General features: G+C 38.0%; 1 long non-coding RNA gene across 1 annotated transcript in view; it reads right to left on the reverse strand.

The window, feature by feature from the left end:
• Positions 1–11,048: 11,048 nt before the first annotated feature.
• Positions 11,049–23,267, reverse strand: part of LOC129644762 (uncharacterized) — a 30,511-nt gene continuing 18,292 nt past the window's right edge. Inside the window, exon 3 of the long non-coding RNA XR_008710968.1 lies at positions 11,049–11,490. This is a non-coding gene — a long non-coding RNA (uncharacterized LOC129644762). The remainder of the gene's footprint in view (positions 11,491–23,267) is intronic.

A 23,267-nucleotide genomic window follows, 5' to 3' on the forward strand; every position in this document is an offset into this window, starting at 1 on the left:
TTAACCTATTATATTTCTATGGACTGTAGCCTGCCAGGCTCCTCTGTCCATGCGAATTCTCCAGGTAAGAATACTGGAGTGTGTAGCTGTTCCCTTCTTCAGGGGATCTTCCCAACCCAGGCACTGAACTCAGGTCTCCTGCATTGCAGGTAGATTCTTTACCATCTGAGCCACCAGAGAAGCCCAAGAATACTGGAGTATCCCCTTCTCCAGGGGATCTTCCCAACCCAGAAATCAAACTGGGTCTCCTGCATTGCAGGCAGATTCTTTACCAGATGAGCTACCAGGGAAACTCATACAACAGTATACCCCTCATCAAACCTAGTGTAAATATGCAAGGGCCTAACTGTTGTAGGGAAGAGCCACTTCTGACTCCATATTGGAACTGTTTCTTTGACTTGCTTTTGTTATTATCAGTTCAGTTCAGTCACTTAGTCACATCTGACTCTTTGGGACCCCATGGACTGCAGCACGCCAGGTCTCCCTGTCTGTCACCAATTCCCAGTTCCCAGAGTTTACTCAAACTTCTGTCCATTGAGTCAGTGATGCCATCCAACCATCTCATCCTCTGTCATCCCCTTCTCCTCCCACCTTCAATCTTTCCCAGCATCAGGGTCCTTTCCAATGAGTCAGTTCTTCCCATCAGGTGGCCAAAGTATTGGAGTTTTAGCTTCAGCATCAGTCCTTACAATGAACATTCAGGACTGATTTCCTTTAGGGTGGACTGGTTGGATCTCCTTGCTGTCCAAGGAACTCTCAATGGCCTGCCTCAGAAAACCCTGCCCCTCTGTCTGACTGTTAAGCTAAAGTGCCTTTGTCTAGGACTCTGTCTACCTGTGGATGACAGGCAAGAAAAAATTAACACATCCCCTTCCCAAAGCTTGCCATTCTAGGAGATATTTGCAAGATTTGTTGTTCAGTCACTCACTCGTGTCCAACTCTTTGTGACCCCATGGACTGCAGCACAGCAGCCTTCCCTCTCCTTCACTATCTCCCTAAGTTTGTTTAAATTCGTGTCCACTGAGTTGATTATGCCATCCAATTATCTCATCCTCTGTCAGCCCCTTCTCCTGCCCTCTATCTTTTCTAGCATCAGGATCTTTTCCATCAAGTTGGCTGTTTGCATCAGGTGGCCAAAGCATTGGAACTTGAGCTTTAGCATCAGTCCTTCCAATGAATTTTCAGGGTTGATTTCCATTAGGATTGACTGGTTGGATCTCCTTGAAGTCCAAAGGACTCTCAAGAGTCTTCTCCAGCACCATTCTTCAAAATCATCAATTATTTGGCACTCAGCCTTCTTTATGATCCAACTTTCACATCTGTACATGACTACTAGAAAAACAATAGCTTTGACTATACAGACGTTTGTCAGCAAAGTGAGATCTCTGCCTTTTAATATGCTATCTAGATTTGTCATAGCTTTTCTTCCAAGGAGAAGTACCTTTTAATTTCATGGCTGCAGTAACTGTCCACAGTGATTAATGGCCTTTTTACTTTACTTTCTCCCCTTATGCCATTTCTGTTCTATTAAAGAACCTGGCATCCAGACCCCCAAGGAAATGGTTATTTTGAGGCAGTCAGCCATCTTCTCTGTCAGTCAGCTTTCTAAATAAAGCTCTGTTCCTTGCCTCAACACCTTTTCTTTCGGTTAATTGGCCTGTCTTGAGGAGAGCAGAGCAAGCTTGGACTCAGTAATTAAACTGTTTATTTGGGTCTTCATTTACTTGTGAAGTACCTTGTGTTATGTAAAATTTATTATATTAAATAAATGCATGCTTTTACATTGTTAATCTGATTTTGCCATTTTAACTTTCAGACCCAGCCTAGGACACTAAGATGACAAAGGAGGATGTTTTCCTCCTCTACATTTTCTTGAATCTGTTTATCTTCCTGGAACGATTCATGTTTCTAAATATTTTCCTTATTACTGAACTCAATAAAGAGCACTGATACTGTTCTCATTCATTATTCACTTTAGGAAGATCATTCTACTGAGTGGTTAGTGCTGAACAAAAAGATACATTATGACTCTTCTTTTTATTAATTTATAGTCTAGTTGAAGAGGTAATTGTCTGGTATTCCCACCACTGGATTAATTTTTTAGGCTTCAATTTTCTCCAGAGAGAACATGTTAAAATATGGGAAACCATGGAATATTTAGAAAGACTTATGTGGTGTATTTCACATCTACCAAGGCTTAACTATTCTGTATATCCTCCTTGGATATAGGGAAGAATTCATTGAAAGACAATTTGAGCCCACTCCAGTATTGTTGCTTGGAAGATTCCACAGACAGAGGAGGCTGGTGGGCTACAGTTCATGGAATTGCAAAGAGTCAGACATGGCTAAGCACACACATATGCTTATGTGTTCATTGTTGGAGGGAAAGGAATCCATGAACTAGTATTTTTGGATCCATAAGAAAAAGAAGAATGAAGCAAGCAGAGAACTTACATTTATCTGTCACAAACTACATATAAAGGATTCTACATGCACTAATTTCAGTATCAAAGACATTTCTAAAGGAAAGTTATTATTATCCTCAATTTACAGAAAAGAAATTGTATCTTCTTAAGTTTACTTGGCTAGAAATGGAATATATAATGTAGATTTCTTGTTTCTGTTGTTCCCACTACCATAATAAATTTTACTATTGTTTATACCTTCCATCTGTATCCAGAAAATTTAAATCTTAGTGTTGAGAACAAGCTAAACACAGAAAATACTCAGCATAACTTCTGAAAATACTGTAAATTTAATGAGAAACCTCTTCACTTAAATAATAGCCAAAAAGGGAAAGCAAACAAAGACACTGAGATTATAATATGGGGAAAATACACTGTCAGTCCTTTGTTAGATCAAATTATATACTTTTCCTTTATTTATGATCTTTTCTTTTATATCAATTAAATATATATTACAATTTATATTTCAGTACATAACGTGAAAATGATTTTCTAAAGAATAAGAGAATTGTGATTTATTCCTACTATAGTTATACCTCACTTAGGTGAACAGAGGTTTACATTTTGGTAGGTAAACCTATGTTACCATCTAGTGGTAAAATCTTAGAACTGCAGACACAAACTCCCTGAGTCCTGTCTGCCTGCATGCTAAGTTGCTTGGGTTTGTCTCTTTGTGACCCTATGGACTGTAGCCCCCCAGGCTCCTCTGTCCACGGAATTCTCCAGGCAAGAACACTGGAGTGGGTTGCCATGCCCTTCTCCAGGGGATCTTCTCAAACCAGGGGTCAAACCCACGTCTCTCAAGTGTGCAGACACAAAACTGGATTACAAAGAAGCCTTCTAAAAGCAGTGCTTAATGCCTCATGAAGGTGTTGAGAAATGCTGCCTTCAAAGGTGGGTTTGACATGGTTCATTATTCTTATTCAAATTGTAGTCAGTTGTTCATAAATATCCTTCCTGAATTAGCATCTTTCATGTTGTTGCACAGTTGCTAGGTTATGTCTGACTCTTTGTGACCCCATGGACTGCAGCATGCCAGGCTTCCTTGTCTTTAACTAGAGTCCAGAGTTTGCTCAAACTCATGTTCATTGAGTCAAAACCACAAAGCCTAAGAAAAACTGATGCCCAGAAAACAATGGAGCCAGGAAAAATAGAATAATTGACTATGACTTAGATATAAGATCAGAACTATTTTTCTCATGAGAAGAGGAGAAAACTGTGAGTATGGTAAAACAGGCTCAGTTTTTCTCTTGGTGTTTCCCCATAGTTTGATACAAACTCTTCATTTTAGCAACCCTTTTCAATCTACCAGTGGGAAAACAGATAAGAGTCAAGAATAATGCAAAAATATATCACAGAAAATGTTTGTATTGACTACATTTTGAAATATGCAAAAATAAATATACTGTGTTAAAGAAAATATATCATTAAAATTAATTCACCTTTTTTTCCCAATCTATTAAGGTGGTTACCAAAAATGTAAAGTTATTTATATACAGCTGACTTTGTATTTTTACTGAACTCCTTTGCTAGAATATCAAGAATAGAACTATTTAACTTTTCAATGAGTTGAGAAAGATTTATCTGTAAGATTATATTAGTTTGGAGTACATAAGTTTAGAGTGAGTTTGATTAATAATTTAGTGACTTAAATACATTATGCAATTAAGACAGACTATACCCGACTTCAGACAATAACCTAATTCAACACTTGATAATTTGCATGCAGATATAGAAAATCAATCTTGATCCTCCACAAAGCTTAGGATGCCTTGCTGAATGGAAGAAAAGTAAGACACTTTCAATAGTTTCTTTGTTGGGCATTCAGATTTAATCTACTGCTCCAGTTTATACATGGAATCAATTTCTCTGTGAGAAGTTCTACTTCTTGCATGCAGTAGAATCATACAATCACAGATAATAGCAAAATTCAAGTGTTTTATCTTCAGTTGCTAGTCAGAGAGTTCTGAGACACCACTCCCCACCCCATCCCCATAAGAACTGTATGATCATGACCCAATGTGTTCTTCCTGATTGGAAATACTTTTGTCTCAGCCAATACTCCTGCTAGAAATTCTAAGAATATTGCTGGAGCGATGTGTTCAACTTGGAGATTCTGTGCATTTTGGAGGCAGGAAACAAGTAGATTAGGAAGAAATTGGGATACTGGGGTAAGGACAGTAGCAGGAATGTCTAGGCAGTATTATTCTTGAACTAGGAAAATAAAGGAGTTCTTTTCTAGAAAGAATAAGTTATGGTTTAAGAAGTATGTAGGAACTAGGCATTAGTAGGAGAGCAGGAATCAGAAATCCAACAAATTGCAACATAAAATGAGAAAAATTTGGTATGTAACTTGGCTTTTAAAACTCTTTCTGCCGGTGGAAAAATGGTGTTCACACATGGTCAGACTCAATCTGAATTTCAAGCAGTGAAATATTCCCAGCTTTCTCTACTTCCTAGCACATAATAGAATTTTACTTCCTGGCAATCTTATGGTTTGATGGGAACATGCTATTAATTATATTCAACAATTCATTTGTGGAATTGATATAAGTGCCTTCTGAGCTGGAGTGTTCTATTATCAGTGCAAGACTGTTAATGCTACGTGGGATCTAAAGCCCACAATAAACTGAGTCATATTATAATCCTTTAAGTTAAAAATGAAGTGTCTTAACCTCTAGGTTTTGTTACCAGGCCTACCCTCAACCAGTGGTACATAATTTCTTGATAGGTATAGAGTCTCTTTCTCTGCCTACACTGTCATTGTGAATTGTATTCAATGTGAGGGGGTCTCATCTGAGTGATGTCCAGAGATTTAGGCTCTTTAAGGTAACAGAAGAATGAGGGGACAGCATTTACCTCTGCAGTAGAAATAAGAGCCATCAAGCTATGGAAGTTCAGAGTTTGTAAATGTGTAACAAGAACTTCCATTTCTGAGACTGGTTCTCTTACTATTGCATATGGCTATATACAAACTAGTTAACATATATGTTGAGCCTAAAGACAGTTCATATATATACTGCCTTTTCAGCCCCACCTATTTGGTGATAGATTTTTGCAGATAATCAAACAAGGCAATGCTCATATGTTGATGTAATGGCCATACCTGGAACTTAATACACAGTTTAGACACTTGTGAACTTTGAGGGGACAAAAAAGGGGCCTTCCCTGGTGGCTCAGCAGTACGGAATCCACCTGCAATGTAGGAGATGCAGGCAACGCAGGTTCGATCCCTGGTCAGGATCCTGTGGAGGAGGGCATGGCAACCCAGTTAGGTATTTTTGAAGAATCCCATGGACACAGGAGCCTGGTGGGCTACAGTCCATGGGGTCACAAAGAGTTGGACATTACTGAAGTGACTGAGCACACACATTGAAAACACCTCAGAGTTCTGTTTTCCACCTGGTATGATGACTTTCACTATTCAAGATGGTGGCTGTTCCATCAGCTTTGGTTCCTATATGACTATAATAGAGGTTTCTGTCATTAATAACCAACAAGGTGTAAATAAGAGAAATGAACATTCAACCTAGAATTACTTGTCTGGATTGTAATTTTAGTTATGTCATTTACAAATAGCAAAGCAAAGTTTTTGAGTTTCCAATCATCTTTAAAATAAGACTAATAATGCCAATGCAAGTTGAAGGTTATGAAGAACAAAGACAAACTAAAACTGTTCTATAGATAAATGATAATTCACACCATGGGGAGCAGTAGATTTGAGATTTTCTTTGGAAACTTTTAGAAGCTATTTTTAGTGTAAATCCCTATATGACTGATAGCATTTGAACAGTGGTAAAGTCAAGGCCGTTTCAGGGATGTCCTTTGTTTTGTAATGTAGATGGCACTGCCATATACTGAAGTAGAGATCATGGAAGGAGAAGGTTGTGCCCTCCTGTTGTCTCAGAGAATAGAGTGATTTGCATGACTAATTTAGAATAATGTGAATATCTTTTTCTTAAATTCCTCTACACAGACTTTTAGAATGAAATTTCCCATTTGCTCATTAGGAGTTAATCTCCTTTCCTTCTCCAATACATAAATGCCCATATTAATTTTATGAACATCTGAATGTAATACAATACTCTCTCTTTAACCTTATCAATTTTTGGCTTTATAATTCTTTACAATTACTCACTGCTCTTCCCCTTGTAAATAGATGCTGGAGTTTAATTCCCAAAGACTCTGATGATGGGAGGGATTGGGGACAGGAGGAGAAGGGGACGACAGAGGATGAGATGGCTGGATGGCATCACCGACTCGATGGACGTGAGTCTGAGTGAACTCCGGGAGTTGGTGATAGACAGGGAGGCCTGGAGTGCTGCGATTCATGGGGTCGCAAAGAGTCGGACATGACTGAGCGACTGAACTGACTGAACTGAATATGTTATGGCTCACATTTCTTTCTCTCTTTCAAGGCTGTATAGCAAGTATATAGACTCCTGCTCTGGCTTCTGCTTTACTCTCTCTTTTTACCATGGACACTATTAGATTCCGATTTTTATATTTATTCTTGACTTCAGGAGAAAATGAGCCCTTGAGCTAGCAATCAGTTTGTGTCTGTTGGTGTTGGGTTTGTCAGATGCATGGTTGTCCCTTTTCTTCTACTTCACCTGTCACATCAATATGGTTATTAATCTTGCCCATCCTGAAATTTGAGCAATATACAGTCTATAGTCTGTTAATAATTTGACTTTGTAACTTTGTGAAATAACATTTTAATTAGCATTTAGATAGGATTTTTACTTTTTGTCAACAAAAAGAAGAATGTTCAATCTCTATCTGAGGGGTTTCTTCATTCATTCATTCATCCAACAATTATAGTTTAATTACTCAATATCCACACTACAGGAGACATACAGAGAAGAAAAAATACATATCAAATTATCCCTTAATGAATTATGATCTCACTGAAAAGAAAAGAATATATCTATTAGCCATTTTAGTTTTTCTCTAAAATAATTTAATTCTCTTTGTTCTTACCTACAGAAAAAATAAACTTAGAAATTGCCTAATATATTTGGGCTATGTTAGAAAGTCAGGAGAAGGCAATGGCAACCCACTCCAGTACTCTTGCCTGGAAAATCCCATGGACGGAGGAGCCTGGTGGGCTGCAGTCCATGGGGTCGCTAGGAGTCGCACACGACTGAGCGACTTCACTTTCACTTTTCACTTTCATGCATTGGAGAAGGAAATGGCAACCCACTCCAGTGTTCTTGCCTGGAGAATCCCAGGGACAGGGGAGCCTGGTGGGCTGCTGTCTCTGGGGTTGCACAGAGTCAGACACTACTGAAGTGACTTAGAAGTAGCAGCAGCAGTAGCAGAAAGTCAATATAAAAACCAATAAGATTTTAGTGAAGCACTTTTTTATACCAATTTTTAAATTAAAAAATTCTGATATTTTCCTTAAATCGTTATTTGGTTTTATTTATGTAACAATCAAATTTAAAATGCTTGTTTATCTAATTTGTAGATTAGTGAAAATATACTCATATAGCTTCTTATGTTCAGGATGCCAATAGATATACAAATGAATAATTGAGGGAATTAATGAAGAACTCAAAGGAAAAAACTACTTGGATTTATCAGTTATATTCCTAGCCAAACTTACTGCAGTTCTCACCTTCATTGTCCCATGGAGACCTATTCTTTATTGTTTTTAGATATAGTGCACACACACACACACACACACACGTCCTCATCCACACACTAATTTAGTCCAAAAGGAAACTGCTATTTGCCAAAAGCTTTGTTTGATTTCCATACTTTTAAAAACATCCTCAGATCTATTTCCCTGCTGTCCTATTTTCTTTCAGCTCTATCCTGAAGAGAGCCTCTCTCTGTGATTTGAAACCTTTCCCAGTGTCTTTTGCAAAGGCTAATTTTTCATCGTATTAATACCAATAATATGATGCATTCGAGCACTCTGCAGTGTTTTGATAAGATTCCATGGGGGTCTAGCCTTTTCCAGCTATACAAAAATGTTGGAAAAAAAAAAGCATCAGGGCAAAAATACATGTCCTGCCGACCATTTGTACCAAAGGAGATTAGGACACAGGGTGGAGGTCTATGCTATAGAAGTGATTTCTGAAGATGGGAGCCATGCCGAGGGCTTCATTAACTTCCAAACACTTCAAAATGAAAAATGGGAGGAAAGTATCTTGGAAAGGCTGGACAACAAGAGATCACATTAAACACATGCCTGTTATGGTAAGTTAAAGGCGGGCGTTTGATGTAGAGAGTATGGATTTCAGTCCCTATTTCAATGAAATGAGAAAATGGTAGTTTTAGAAGTGGGAAATAAAATATACTTTTATCAGATACCGGTCCCTTTGAGATTGCTTATTCCTGCCGTACATCTGCCTTAGTCTCAACACCAAAAAGAAAGGGAAAACACTGATTTCACAGTACAGTGTATGGAAGAATGAAACAATACTTGTAATTCATCCTAAAATTCCAGGGGAAAAAATAATTATAAAAACTTAAGCATGCCACCACCATTTTCAGATATGATTCCTATAGGGAATTATAGTGAATTTTGGGATTTACACAGGGTTCAGGACATTGTGAGGGCTTCCCTCATAGCTCAGTTGGTAAAGAATCTGCCTGCAATGCAGGAGACCCCAGTTTGATTCCTGTGTTGGGAAGATCCACTGGAGAAAGGATAGGCTACCCACTCCAGTATTCTGGCCTCAAGATTTCCATGGAGTATACAGTCCATGGAGTCTCAAAGAGGCAGACATGACTACACGACTTTCACTTTCACTTCACTTTCAGGACATTGTGAAATGTTGGTATATTTTAATATATCATGAGTGTTTAACAATTCCAAGTACTAAATTTCTAATTCACTCTAGAGAGGTCATGCTATAAGCTACTTGAAGAGTAATTATTTTTAATATGTTACGAGATATGAGCTGAACAACTAATTTTTATTAACATGTTATCACAGAGGAGTAATATCTTAGGTGCAGAGATAAAAATATTGTTTCCCATCACATATGCCATAACAAGGGGTATTGTAAAATCTCTGTCCCTAGGCACTTTCTCAAAGTCATCTCTCATGTCCATAGTTTGCTTATATTTTAATCCATGTGAGGTAAATGAAAGTTATTTTGATCAAAACAGCAAAATAAATAAGTAAATACCAACACCCCCCGACCCCAATTCTCTCAGGACTGTCAAATGACTATATCAGACAAAGTTGATTTTTTACTATTATTTTAGCTCAATTGACTAATGGTTAGGTTTCAGTTCTCTGCTTCATTTTTCAATTGATGCAAGAGCTTTTGAATGTCCTGGGGAAGCTTTGCTGACTATCCCAACACCCCCACATCAGAGGGGCCACTGTGGGGACTTCCCTGTTGGTCCAGTGGTTAAGAGTCCATCTTCCAAAGCACAGGATGCAGATTCGATCTCTATTTAGGTAACAAAGATCCCACATGCTGCAGGGCAACTAAGCCCGTGTGCCACAACTACTGAGCCCATAGGGCGCAATGAGGAGCCCACACGCTGCAAACAGAGGAACAACAACAACAAAAACTCACTCACCACAGCGAAGACCCCATGTGCTGCAAAGGAGACTCAACCAAATAATAAATTAATGAATACATTTAAAAAAAGAGAGCAATGTCTCTGTAACTGTGTCTACTGTAAGTTTCTTAGCACTGCATATATGAGAGATTTTATTGCCAGAGAAGATATACCATAGAGTTATTCAGTTGTCTCAAATTTCCTTTTCACTCATTAATGGAAGTTACCTATATCATACTGTTAACATAATTGATAACTTGACCTGAAAATTATACATAAAATTTTATTAATTAAGGGAAATTATTTCTTTAAATATTCTCAACTAAACTTTGACTAGATTTGCTTCATTAAATGCCAGAAAGAAAAATGTGACTAAAATATGAATTATTTGAAGTTTTTATTAATTTTCTTTTAACATGTTAGGTGAATTCTGACAATGGAGAAATTCTGATGACTTTAGAGTAGTTAAAAATACTATATAATTATGGTTTTTAAGAAACTCCCTTATTAAATCAAAATATAAATACAATTATACATTTTTTCTTATGATGGAATCCTTGAAGAAACAGTTTGGGTCTGGAAAAATAATATCTATAATTTTGGTAAGTATGCTTTTTCTACCTTTCAGGTTTTAGTGCATCATCAGGGTCCATATTCAACTCACCCCACTTACTGCTGCTGCTGCTGCTGCTTCTGCTAAGTAGCTTCAGTCGTGTCTGACTCTGTGTGACCCCAGAGATGGTAGCCCACCAGGCTCCCTCATCCCTGGGATTCTCCAAGCAAGAACACTGGAGTGGGTTGCCATTTCCTCTCCAGTTAATGAAAATGAAAAGTGAAAGTGAAGTCGCTCAGTCGTGTCTGACTCTTAGCGACCCCATGGACTGCAGCCCACCAGGCTCCTCCATCTATGGGATTTTCCAGGGAAGAGTTCTGGAGTGGGATGCCATTGCCTTCTCCGACTCCACTTACTACAATTTACCAATAGATTGAATAAAAGAAAAGAAAATGTGACAATTAACATGAATAATGGTAATAATTCCAATGTGATAACATCCAGCTTTTATTAAGTTCAGCTTTTACATTGAGCTGTTGAGATTGTCCCTTGGGAGGAAATTACATATACACATATGGGCTTCCCAGGAGGCTCTAGTGGTAAACAAAAGTCCACCTGCCAATGCAGGAGATGGGGTTTAATCCCCTGGTTGGGAAGATCCCCTGGAGGAGGAAATGGAAACCCACTCCAGTATTCCTGCCTCGGAAATCCCATGGACAGAGGAGCCTAGCAGGTCACAGTCCCTGAGGTCACAGAGTTGGACACATTGAGTAAGCATACACACACACACACATATATGCAGATAGAGATGAGATGGTTGTATGGCATCACCGACTCAATGGACATGAGTTTGAGCAAACTTCAGGAGACGGTGAAAGACAGGGAAGCCTGGTGTGCTGCAGTCCATGGGATCCCAAGGAGTTAGAGAGGACTGAGCAACTGAAAAACAACAAGGTCAAACAGAAAGTCATAGGAATTATTATCAGTCATTAGATGACACTGGAAAGGCAACTTCTTGGCAAAACAAAGGAAAATAAACCAAATAATTCAGTGTCTTCCATTAAGCTCTTAATCATTTAAAAATAATTCTGTGCAAAGTCTTAAATGCATTATGATAATTAAGATGTGCTTTAAAGATGCAGACTCAAAAAAAATAAATGTAGAATCAGACAATTTTGACAGCTGCTTCACATAAGTGATTGAGACACTTAAGTTGCAAGTATTCCCCAAAGAAGAAGAATTAATATTCTGTGGAGTCACAAGCAAGATGGAAGCCTTCTGAATTATCTGAAGAGTTCAAGGTGGGTTTAGCTTTTCTGGTATCTGACTGTGTCTACAAAAGAAAAGCGAAGTGGAGAAGCAAAGCAATTCTCTTGATTAACCAAGCAAAAAACAACAACAACAAAAAAAAACATTCTCTGCACATCAGAAACAGGCAATTGTTAAGGCATGAATTATACAGATTGACTATACTATGTTGATTGAATTCACCAAATAATACTATGGTACCTTATCTTGTTTACATAGACAAGCAAAAAATAGTAATGTTGTGAAGTACATCTAACTTCAAACCTTTATTTCTCTTCAGAATATAATGCTTAAAAAAAAAAAAAAGGAAGGTTTTATTCTAGGAAACCAGAACATATTGGAATACAATGAAAATAAAGAAAAATTCTGATATCTTGAAATGAGAATGCTATGACTCTAATGAGCATATAAATCTTCATAAGCACCCTGGAGTAGAAAGAAACAAAAAGGAAGACTGGATCATACATAATACAGTGATATATATCTCATTTCAACTCAGAGATCTCACAACGGTGTAGGGGAACCCAACCAAAAAAGTATGCAGAGAAAGGAGTAGATAAATCAATTTGAGCTTTTAATAGGTGACATTAAAACTAAATCAGTGATTTTAAAAAAGCAAAAAAAAAAACACAACAATTAAAAAAATGGGCAGAAGACTTAAGACATTTTTCTAAAGAAGACATACTGATGGCCAACAGGCAACATGAAAAGATGCACAATATTTTAATTATTAGAGAAATGCAAATCAAAACTACAGCAAGGCATCAGGTCAAATATGTCAGGAGGCCATCATCAAAAAGCCCACAAATAACAAATGCAGGAGAATGTACAGAAAAAAGAGAACCCTTCTATACTACTGGTGGTAAATGTAAACTGAGGCAGCCGCTATGGAAAATAGTATAGAGATTGTTTACAAAACTGAAAATAGAGTTACCACATGATCCAGCAATCCACACTTGGGATATCAAGATCATATATCATGTATCATATCGTATCATATTATATATCTCGAAAAGACGAAAACTCCAATACAAAAAGATCAGTTCAGTTCAGTCGCTCAGTCATGTCTAACTCTTTGTGACGCCATGGACCTCAGCATGCCAGGCTTCCCTGTCCATCACCAACTCTTGGAGCTTGCTCCCACTCATGTCCACTGAGTCAGCAATGCCTTCCAGCTAACTCCCTCATCCTCTGTCATCCCCTTCTCCTGCCTTCAGTCTTTCCCAGCATCAGTGTCTCTTCCAAACAGTCAGTTCTTTACACTGGGTGGTCAAAGTATTGGAATTTCAGCTTCAACATCAGTCCTTCCAATGGATATTCAGGACTGATATCCTTTAAGATGGACTGGTTGGATCTCCTTGCAGCCCAAGGGACTCTCGAGAGTCTTCTCCAACACCACATTTCAAAAGCATCAATTCTTTGGTGCTCAGCTTTCTTTATAGTCCATCCATACATGACTACTGGAAAAACCATAGATTTCACTAGACGGACCTTTGTTAGCAAAGTAATGTCTCTGCTTTTTAATATGCTGTCTAGGTTGGTCATAGTTTTTCTTCCAAGGAGCAAGTTGCTTTTAATTTCCTGGCTACAGTCACCATCTGCAGTGATTTTGGAGCCCAAGAAAATAAAGTCTGTCACTGTTTCCATTGTTTCCCCATCTATTTGCCATGAAGTGATGGGACTAATGCCACGATCTTAGTCTTTTGAATGTTGAGGTTTTTTTTTTTAATTTTATTTTATTTTTAAACTTTACATAATTGTATTAGTTTTGCCAAATATCAAAATGAATCCGCCACAGGTATACATGTGTTCCCCATCCTGAACCCTCCTCCCTCCTCCCTCCCCATACCATCCCTCTGGGTCGTCCCAGTGCACTAGCCCCAAGCATCGTTGAGTTTTAAGCCAACTTTTTCACTCTCTTCTTTCACTTTCATCAAGAGGCTCTTTAGTTTTTCTTTGCTTTCTGCCATAAGGGTGGTGTCATCTGTGTTTCTGAGGTTATTAGCATTTCTCTCAGCATACTTGATTCCAGCTTGTGCTTCATCCAGCCCAGCATTTTGCATGATGTATTTTGCATATAAGTTAAGTAAGCAGGGTGACAAGATACAGCCTTGATGTACTCCTTTCCAGATTTGAAACCAGTCTGTTGTTCCATGTCCAGTTCTGTTACTTCTTGACCTGCATACAGATTTCTCAGGAAAAAAAAAAAAGATATATGCTCCCCAATATTCATAGTATCACTATTTACAATGGCTAAAATATGGCAGCAACCTAAATGTCCATCGGCCGATGAAGAGATAAAGAAGATATGATACACATCTATATGCATTCAAATATATAATGAAATATTACTCAGCCATAAAAAAGAATGCAATAATGTCATTTGCAGCAACATGGAAGGACCTCTAGAGATTGTCATACTAAGTGATTTCAGTCAGACAGAAAAAGACAAATATCATATGATATCACTTATATGTGGAGAGTAAAAAATAGTATGAAGAACTCTATTGATGAAACAGAAACAGACTCACACACATAAAAAGGAAACATATTTATCAAAGGCAAAAGAGGGGATGAATTAGGAATTTGGGATTAGCAGATACATACTAGCATATATAAAGTAGATAACCATCAGGGATCTACTGTATAGCACAGGGAACTATATTCAATACCTTATCATTTCAGTTCAGTTCAATTCAGTCATTCAGTCGTGTCTGACTCTTTGCGACCCCAAAGAGCCGCAGCACGCCAGGTCTCCTTGTCCATCACCAACTCCCAGAGTTCACCAAAACCTATGTCCATTGAGACAGTGATAGTATCCAACCATCTCATCCTCTGTCGTCCCCTTCTCCTGCCTTCAATCTTCCCCAGCATCAGGGTCTTTTCAAATGAGTCAGCTTTTCGCATCAGGTGGCCAAAGTACTGGAGTTTCAGCTTCAATATCAGTCCTACCAATGAACACCCAGACTGATATCCTTTAGGATGGACTGGTTGGATCTCCTTACAGTCCAAGGGACTCTCAAGAGTCTTCTCCAACACCACAGTTCAAAAGCATCAATTCTTCGGCACTCACCTTTCTTTATAGTCCAACTCTCACATCCATACATGACCACTGGAAAAACCATTTATTTTTCCAGACAGACCTTTGTTGACAAAATAATGTCTCTGCTTTTCAATATGCTATCTAGGTTGGTCATAACTTTCCTTCTAAGGAGTAAGCATCTTTTAATTTCATGGCTGCAATCATCATCTGCAGTGATTTTGGAGCCCAGAAAAATAAAGTCCTCCACTGTTTCCACTGTTTCCCATCTATTTGCCATGAAGTGATGGGACCAAATGCCATGATATTCGTTTTCTGAATGTTGAGCTTTAAGCCAACTTTTTCACTCTCCTCTTTCACTTTCATCAAGAGACTCTTCAGTTCTTCTTTACCTTCTGTCATAAAGGTGGTGTCATCTGCATATCTGAGGTTATTGATATTTCTCCCGGCAATCTTTATTTCAGCCTGTGCTTCCTCCAGCCTACCCAGCATTTCTTATGATGTACTCTGCATATAAGCTAAATAAGCATGGTGACAATATACAGCCTTGACGTACTCCTTTTCCTATTTGGAACCAGTCTGTTGTTCCATGTCCAGTTCTAACTGTTGCTTCCTGATATGCATATAGGTTTCTCAAGGCAGGTCTGGTGGTCTGGTATGCCCATCCTATTCAGAATTTTCCATTTTATGTCTATGCCCCAACCAGTCTATGCCCCAACCAGTAACGCTGAAGAAGCTGAAGTTCAACAGTACTACAAAGACTTACAAGACCTTCTAGAACTAACACCCCCAAAAAGATGTTCTTTTCATTATAGGGGACTGGAATGTAAAAGTAGGAAGTCAAGAAGCACCTGGAGTAACAGGCAAATTTGGACTTGGAATACGGAATGAAACAGGGCAAACGCTAATATAGTTCTGCCAAATGAACACACTGGTCATAGAAAACACCCTCTTCCAACAGCACAAGAGCAGATTCTACACATGGACATCACCAGATGGTCAACATTGAAATCAGATTGATTATATTCTTTGCAGCCAAAGATGGAGAAGCTCTATACAGTCAGCAAAAACAAGACCAGGAGCTGACTGTGGCTTGGATCATTAACTCCTTATTGCCAAATTCAGACTTAAAATGAAGAAAGTGGAGAAACCCACTAGACCATTCAGGTATGACCTAAATCAAATCCCTTATGACTATACAGTGGAAGTGACAAATAGATTTAAGGGACTAGGTCTGATAGATAGAGTGCCTGATGAACTATGGATGGAAGTTCATGACATTGTACAGGAGATAGGAATCAAGACCATCCCCAAGAAAAAGAAATGCAAAAAGGCAAAATGGCTGTCTGAGGAGGCCTTGCAAATAGCTGTGAAAAGAAGGGAAGTGAAAAGCAAAGGAGAAAAGGAAAGATATAAACATCTGAATGCAGAGTTCCAAAGAATAGCAAGGAGAGATAAGAAAGCCTTCCTCAGTGATCAATGCAAAGAAATAGAGGAAAACAACAGAATGGGAAAGACTAGAGATCTCTTCAAGAAAATTAGAGATACTAAGGGAACACTTCATGCAAAGATGGGCTCGATAAAGGACAGAAATGGTAGGGACCTGACAGAAGCAGAAGATATTAAGAAGAGGTGGCAAGAATACACAGAAGAACTGTACAAAAAAGATCTTCATGACCCAGATAATCACGATGGTGTCATCACTCACGTAGAGCCAGACATCCTGGAATATGAAGTCAAGTGGGCCTTAGGAAGCATCACTACGAACAAAGCTGGTTGAGGTGATGGAATTCCAGTTGAGCTATTTCAAATCCTAAAAGATGATGCTGCGAAAGTGCTGTACTCAATATGCAGCAAATTTGGAAAACTCAGCAGTGGCCACAGGACTGGAGGTCAGTTTTCATTCCAATCCCAAAGAAAGGCAATGCAAAGAATGCTCAAACTACCGCACAATTGCACTCATCTCACACGCTAGTAAAGTAATGCTCAAAATTCTCCAAGCCAGGTTTCAGCAATACATGAACTGTGAACTTCTAGTTGTTCAAGCTGGTTTTAGAAAAGGCAGAGAAACCAGAGATCAAATTGTCAACATTGACTGGATCATCAAAAAAGCAAGAGAGTTCCAGAAAAACATCTATTTCTGCTTTATTGACTATGCCAAAGACTTTGACTTTGTGGATCACAATAAACAGGATATCTTAGGAATCTATTTCTGCATTAGTGGCTTAAAGCAACACATTTTTATTATCTCATAGTTTCTCTGTATCTAGAGTCATGTATTGGCTCGGTTTGATCCTCTGCTTTAATGGTTTTCACAAGACTGTAATCAAAGTGTTTGCCAGAGCTAAAGTCTCATGTGGAGGCTTGTTTGTGGAAGAAGGCTCTTCAAGCTCAATTATGTATTGCTAGCAAGATTCAATTCTGTTTAGGTTACTGGACTGAGCACTCCAATACATAGCTTTTGGCTGGGGTCTGCCTCAGGTCCTTACCACATTAACTTGTCAACATGGCACCTGGCTTTATTGAAGCCAATAAGAGTGAGAGTGTTCTTGCAAGATGGAAACCAGAATCTTGTAATCTAATGATAGAGTGAGATCCCCTCTTAGGTTGAGATATCTTATTGTTTGGGCTTCCCTGATAGCTCAGTTTGTAAAGAATCCACCTGCAATTCAGGAGACCCCAGTTCAATTCCTGGGTCTGAAAGATCTGCTGGAGAAGGGCTAGGCTATCCACTCCAGTATTCTTGGGCTTTCCTTGTGGTTAAACTGGTAAAGAATTTGCCCGCAATGTGGGAGATCTGGGTTTAATCACTGGATTGGGAAGATGCCTTGGAGAAGGGAAAAGTGACCCACTCCAGTGTTCTGACCTGGAGAATTCCATGGACAGTATAGTCCATGGGTTTGCAAAAGAGTTGGACATGACTGAGCAACTTTCAAATTAAAAAAAAAAAATCAAATTCATCTTATTGCTTAGAAGAAAGTTATTGAAGGGGAGGGGATAACAGGAGACAGGGTTCATTTGGGGCCATGGTAGGCATTACCTACCACAGAAGGTGTCACCTCAGTTTAGTCATGAGAAAAACAAGGGATGGAGTGGCCCAGTCTAAAGAAAATACTAAAGGCCCGAAGTGGAGAAGTCTTTCAGTGTTCAAGAAAATGAAAGAAAACAGAATAGTTAGAAAATTATGAATGGTGGTGTTAGTCACTCAGTTGTGACCCCATGGAGTGTTGCCCGCTAGGCTCCTCTCCCCATGGAATTCTCCAGGCAAGAATACTGGGAGTGGGTTGCCATTCCCTTCTTCAGGGATTGAACCCAGGGATTGAACCCAGGTCTCCCACATTGCAGGCAGATTTTTTACCATTCATGAGGGGTGGGGAGAGTGTAAAAGAAGAACTGCAGTTAGATCAGGTAAGTCCTCATGGGCTAAGTAGCTTAGTTTGATTTGAAGTGTAAAAATATGTATTCACAGTTCTTTGGCAGGTGAGTCACTTGATTTCTTTACTCTCTAAGAAAACAACAGAGCCTATTGTGTGGATAATGGAAAGGGTGTTATAGTAGTGCTGGAGATCAGATGATAACAGAAGCAACGTAACTGAGATGCTCTGGTTTAAGGGGGTGACACCGGCAGTAGAGAACAGACACACGCTCAAGATGTGTCTTGGAAATAGAGCCAACATGTGGAGAATGAGGGAAAGAGAGAATTTAATTATTGCTAACTTTCTTTTTTTTTTTTTTTTTAAATTTTATTTTATTTTTAAACTTTACATAACTGTATTAGTTTTGCCAAATATCAAAATGAATCCGCCACAGGTATACATGTGTTCCCCATCCTGAACCCTCCTCCCTCCTCCCTCCCCATTCCATCCCTCTGGGTCATCCCAGTGCACCAGCCCCTAGCATCCAGTATCGTGCATCAAACCTGGACTGGCAACTCATTTCATACATGATATTTTACATGTTTCAATGCCATTCTCTGACTTTAATAGGGCAAGGGGGCAGGATGGTACCATTAACTGAAATGAACTGACTGTGGAGCAGCAATAGGAAATCAATTTGAATAGGAAAAAATCATAAGTTTAATTTGGGGCATATTAAAGTTGAGCTACCTGCAAGAATTTAAGTGGAGATGTCAAATAGGCAGTTGGAAATAAAATCTGGAGCTCAGGGAAAAGATTGAACTGAATATTTAATCACACAAAATTAATGAAGTTTAACCACTCTAGGAGATATGAAGAAAAAATTAAATTATATTTAGGTTTGAGTCCCAGATCTTCCATCAAATAATTGTGTATTTTTCAGGAAGCCATGCTAGCTCTTAAACCTTTGTTTTGTTAGTTGTAAATAGATGTATGATTGCACATTTGTGAAACATAAGGAGAGAGTTATTATTCAATATCTATGTGTCTTTGGTCAAATCTCACAAAGTCTTTTAGCCTCAGTTCCCTCTCTTGAAACATGAACAGATATCACCCTGTGAAATCTGAGGTCCATTTCAATTTCAAAATTCTGAGTCTATGGTTCAAATAATAGTCAGAATTACATAGAATGATGTCCTATTCTTTTTTAATTTCAAAATGGTTAAGCATTAAAAAGATTTCTAATGTTAAAAACAAACATTTAATTTAGCTTCTAATTAGTGCACTGAATATGCACTTCAAATATTTTAATATAACCACTATATGGAAAAAAGTCAGGATTGAAATAAATATAAACCATGGGAGCTTTGTTACTTTCTTTAGCAAAATATATATTCAGCTTTAGTTGGATGGTAACTACAACTATCTACTTTCAAGATTTCCTTACAATCTCCATGCTCACAATAATACACAATCAGAATATATTTAATAAGTTCCACAAAAGAAGGTAAATGAAAAGAAATCATCTGTTTTTCATTTTACATCAGGCCAAAAAGAATCCAACCCTTCTATTTAAAAACAAAAATTATTGTATTGGCCTAAATTATCCAAATTAGCTATTTTTTTTTTCCTTTCTCATTACCTTTGTTGCTTTCTTGATCAAACCCAGTCTTGATTAGCCCTATTATGATTATAGAGTTAATGTGCCTTTTATCAAAATTAACCTTATTGTAAAATAGACAATCATCTTAACAATATTTGCATATCTGTTTAGTATGAGAAGTTGTGAGTTGAAATGTTCATGACTTTTCAAAAAGCAACAAATTCATTATCCAAGCATTATAATTCACATTGTAATATATAAACATTAGCAACTGCTTAAGCTATTAAGCAAATACTTTGATTTGAATTTAATCTCTCTTTGTTTCCTTCATCACAATGGTTCGTTTTTCATGATGGTTCTTATTTATGTAGATTTTTTTCCTTTGGCAATTAAAATGTAGTTATTTTTAGGAAAGTGATTATAAAATTTCCACGATGGAATTCCATACTTACTCTCCCTCAATGACTCCTTAAACTACTTTTTTGTTTGTGGTTTTTAGTATGACAAACAAGATAGAATCTAAAAATCATCCTGTTTTCTCATTTCATTTCCCCTTCTCCCATGGCAATTTGTTACAGTTGTTTGCTGAAGTGCGAAAGTTAATAAATAGATAAAATGAAAATGGCCTCCTCCCCTCCATCAGTACTATCACTACCATGAAAACATTAGCCATAAACTTGTAAGAGTTAAGTGACATCAAGAGCCCACCTATATCAGTCTGCTTCTTTCAACACTTCAGACTATTCCGTAAAGCTTTTACAGAAAGAGCATGCATGATTTTCGTTATTCTTAGCCAGATAAACCATGATAAAAAGAGCAAACACATTTATTTCACACTTTGGTGTAATTTAATTAGAATGATAAAAACATAAACGTCGTATGGAAAGCGTGAGACAAATAAACAATTTCCAATGATTTCTTTAGTATGATTTGAGGCACTTAGGGAATCTTTCTCCTTGACTGTGTTTCTATCTTGCAAGGTAGGATATGAGCAGACAACATCCTATGACACTTGGTGGAGAGGTGAGTCCAACCTTTCTTTCTTCAGTTTTGTAAAAAATGGTGGAACCTCCCTTCTTCATGAGAATGATTCTTCTGATGAAATGAAGATGGCTTGTCCCTACTCCCCTCAGTACTATCACTACCATAAAAACATTAGCCATAGACTAATATGAGGCTCATACAAGCACAAAGTCTTATGAATAAGAGGAGAGTCATGAGAAAATGTTTGAATTGCCAATATTTAATACTTCAGTGAGCCTCTAGCTGAAGATTTCTTACAATTGAGTCCAAATTTCTAGCTTTCAATTATCTTACTGCCTTGGTTTTAAATCATGTGATTCATATTTTCAGAGTTAGAGCTATCAGTCAGACCTTGGCTTTGAATTTTTCATGTGTTCTCTTCCAGAAAGTTAGTACTGCTCATGCATCTTCTCTATGCCAATCCTCCAAATACATTGTCACTAGTTTCTCAACTTCTTCAGCCCCTGGAGTTTCAGCTGCATTTACTTCTTGCTCCCAAGTGCCAGAGCCTTAATTTGACTCTGGTATCTTTCTGAATTTCTCCCCCTCCAAAATCTTCAACATACAGTTTGAATCTCTTGTACTTTCAATACAACTTTTGCTTCACTCTTATCAAAACTCATTTATAAAAAAGAAGTTATTATTTTGGAAAAGTTATGGTGCATATTTTAAAATGTTAATGTACAATTTTTTTGAGTTAAGATTCTAATTTTCTGTTTCTCATATCTATTAGCAAATTTTAAAATATGTATTTTTCTATAAATAAATTGATATTAATAGCTCTTGATTTTTACTTATTAGATGTTATCTATAAATTATTTCTTTAGATATATATGAAAGCTTAGGATTTAGTCTTTTGACCATCCCTACCTTACACAAAAAACTCTTTCCAATATAGTTCTGATTTAAATTTCACTAGATTATTATTCAGTGTTTGAAACAGTTCACCTTTGTCAATATTTATAGCTGATTCATGCAGAATAGTATACTTTTCTTTCTTTGCTGCCTTTTTGTTTCACTTGAAATTAATTGTATTACTTTATGTATTTGGACAATTCTCAATTAAAATGTTCTTTGAGTTGAATATATTTCTTTTTAATATTTTCAGCATTAGTTCTTTTTTCATCTTTAATCCTCTTTCAGAAATCTCTCCCATAGCTTTTTATCTTGCCCTCAAATCAACATTTCCTGGAGAAATACCAACAACCCCTGATAAGCAGATGATACCGCTTTAGTGGCATAAAGCAAAGAGGAACTAAAAAACCTCCTGATGAAGGTGAAAGAGGACCATGAAAAAGCTGGCTTTAAACACAATATGCAAAAAACGAAGATCATGGCGCCTGGTGCCATCACTTCATGGCAAATACATGGGGGAAAAGGGGAAATATTGACAGATTTTATTTTCTTGGGCTCCAAAATCACTGTGGATGATGACTGCAGCCATGAAATTAAAAGATGCTTGTTCCTTGGAAGAAAAGCGATGACAAACCTAGACAGCTTATTAAAAAGCAAAGACATCACTTCGCCAACAAAGGCCCATATAGTCAAAGATATGGTGTTTCCAGTAGTCATGTCAGATTTGAGAGTTGGATCATAAAAAAGGCTGAGCACTGAAGAATTGATGCTTTCAAACTGTGATGCTGGAGAAGGCTCTTGAGAGTTCCTTGGACAGCAAAGAGATCAAACCAGTCAATCCTAAAGGAAATCAGTCCTGAATATTCATTGGAAGGACTGATGCTGAAGCTGAAGCTCCAATACTTTGGCCCCCTGGTGTGAACAGCTGACTCAATGGAAAACCCCTGATGCTGGGTAAGATTAAGGGCAGAAGGAGAAGGGACGACAGAGGTTGAGATGGTTGGATGACATCACCCACTCAATGGACATGAGTTTGAGCAATCTCCATGAGATAGTGAAGGAGAGGGAAGGTGGCATGCTGCAGTCCATGGGGTCTCAAAGAGTTGGATAGTACTTAGCGACTGAACAGCAAATGAATTGATTACTTCTGTGGGCTTCCCTGGCGGCACTAGTGGTAAAGAACCCACCAGCCCATGCAAGAGACAAGAGATGTGGGTTCAATCCCTGGGTCGGAAAGATCCTCTGGAGAAGGGATTGGCAGGCAACCTACTCCAGCATGCTTGCCTGGAGAAGCCCATGGACAGAGGAGCCTGGCGGGCTACAGTCTGTGGGTCACAAAAAGTCAGACACGACTGAAACGACTTAGCACACACAAACATGTGAGGCATTCTGTACAGCTGCTGTGTTGGAATTTATGTCTTAAAAAATATTCATTTTCCATAGTGGAGTTTTTGGAGATGACCAAAGCTACATGAGAATGCCAATCCTTTATCTTTATCAAAAATTCAAGTTCACTCATCAAACTGATTAT

This window comes from Bubalus kerabau, chromosome 2 (genome assembly GCF_029407905.1).
Source record: "Bubalus kerabau isolate K-KA32 ecotype Philippines breed swamp buffalo chromosome 2, PCC_UOA_SB_1v2, whole genome shotgun sequence".
NCBI classification, from domain to species: domain Eukaryota; kingdom Metazoa; phylum Chordata; class Mammalia; order Artiodactyla; family Bovidae; genus Bubalus; species Bubalus kerabau.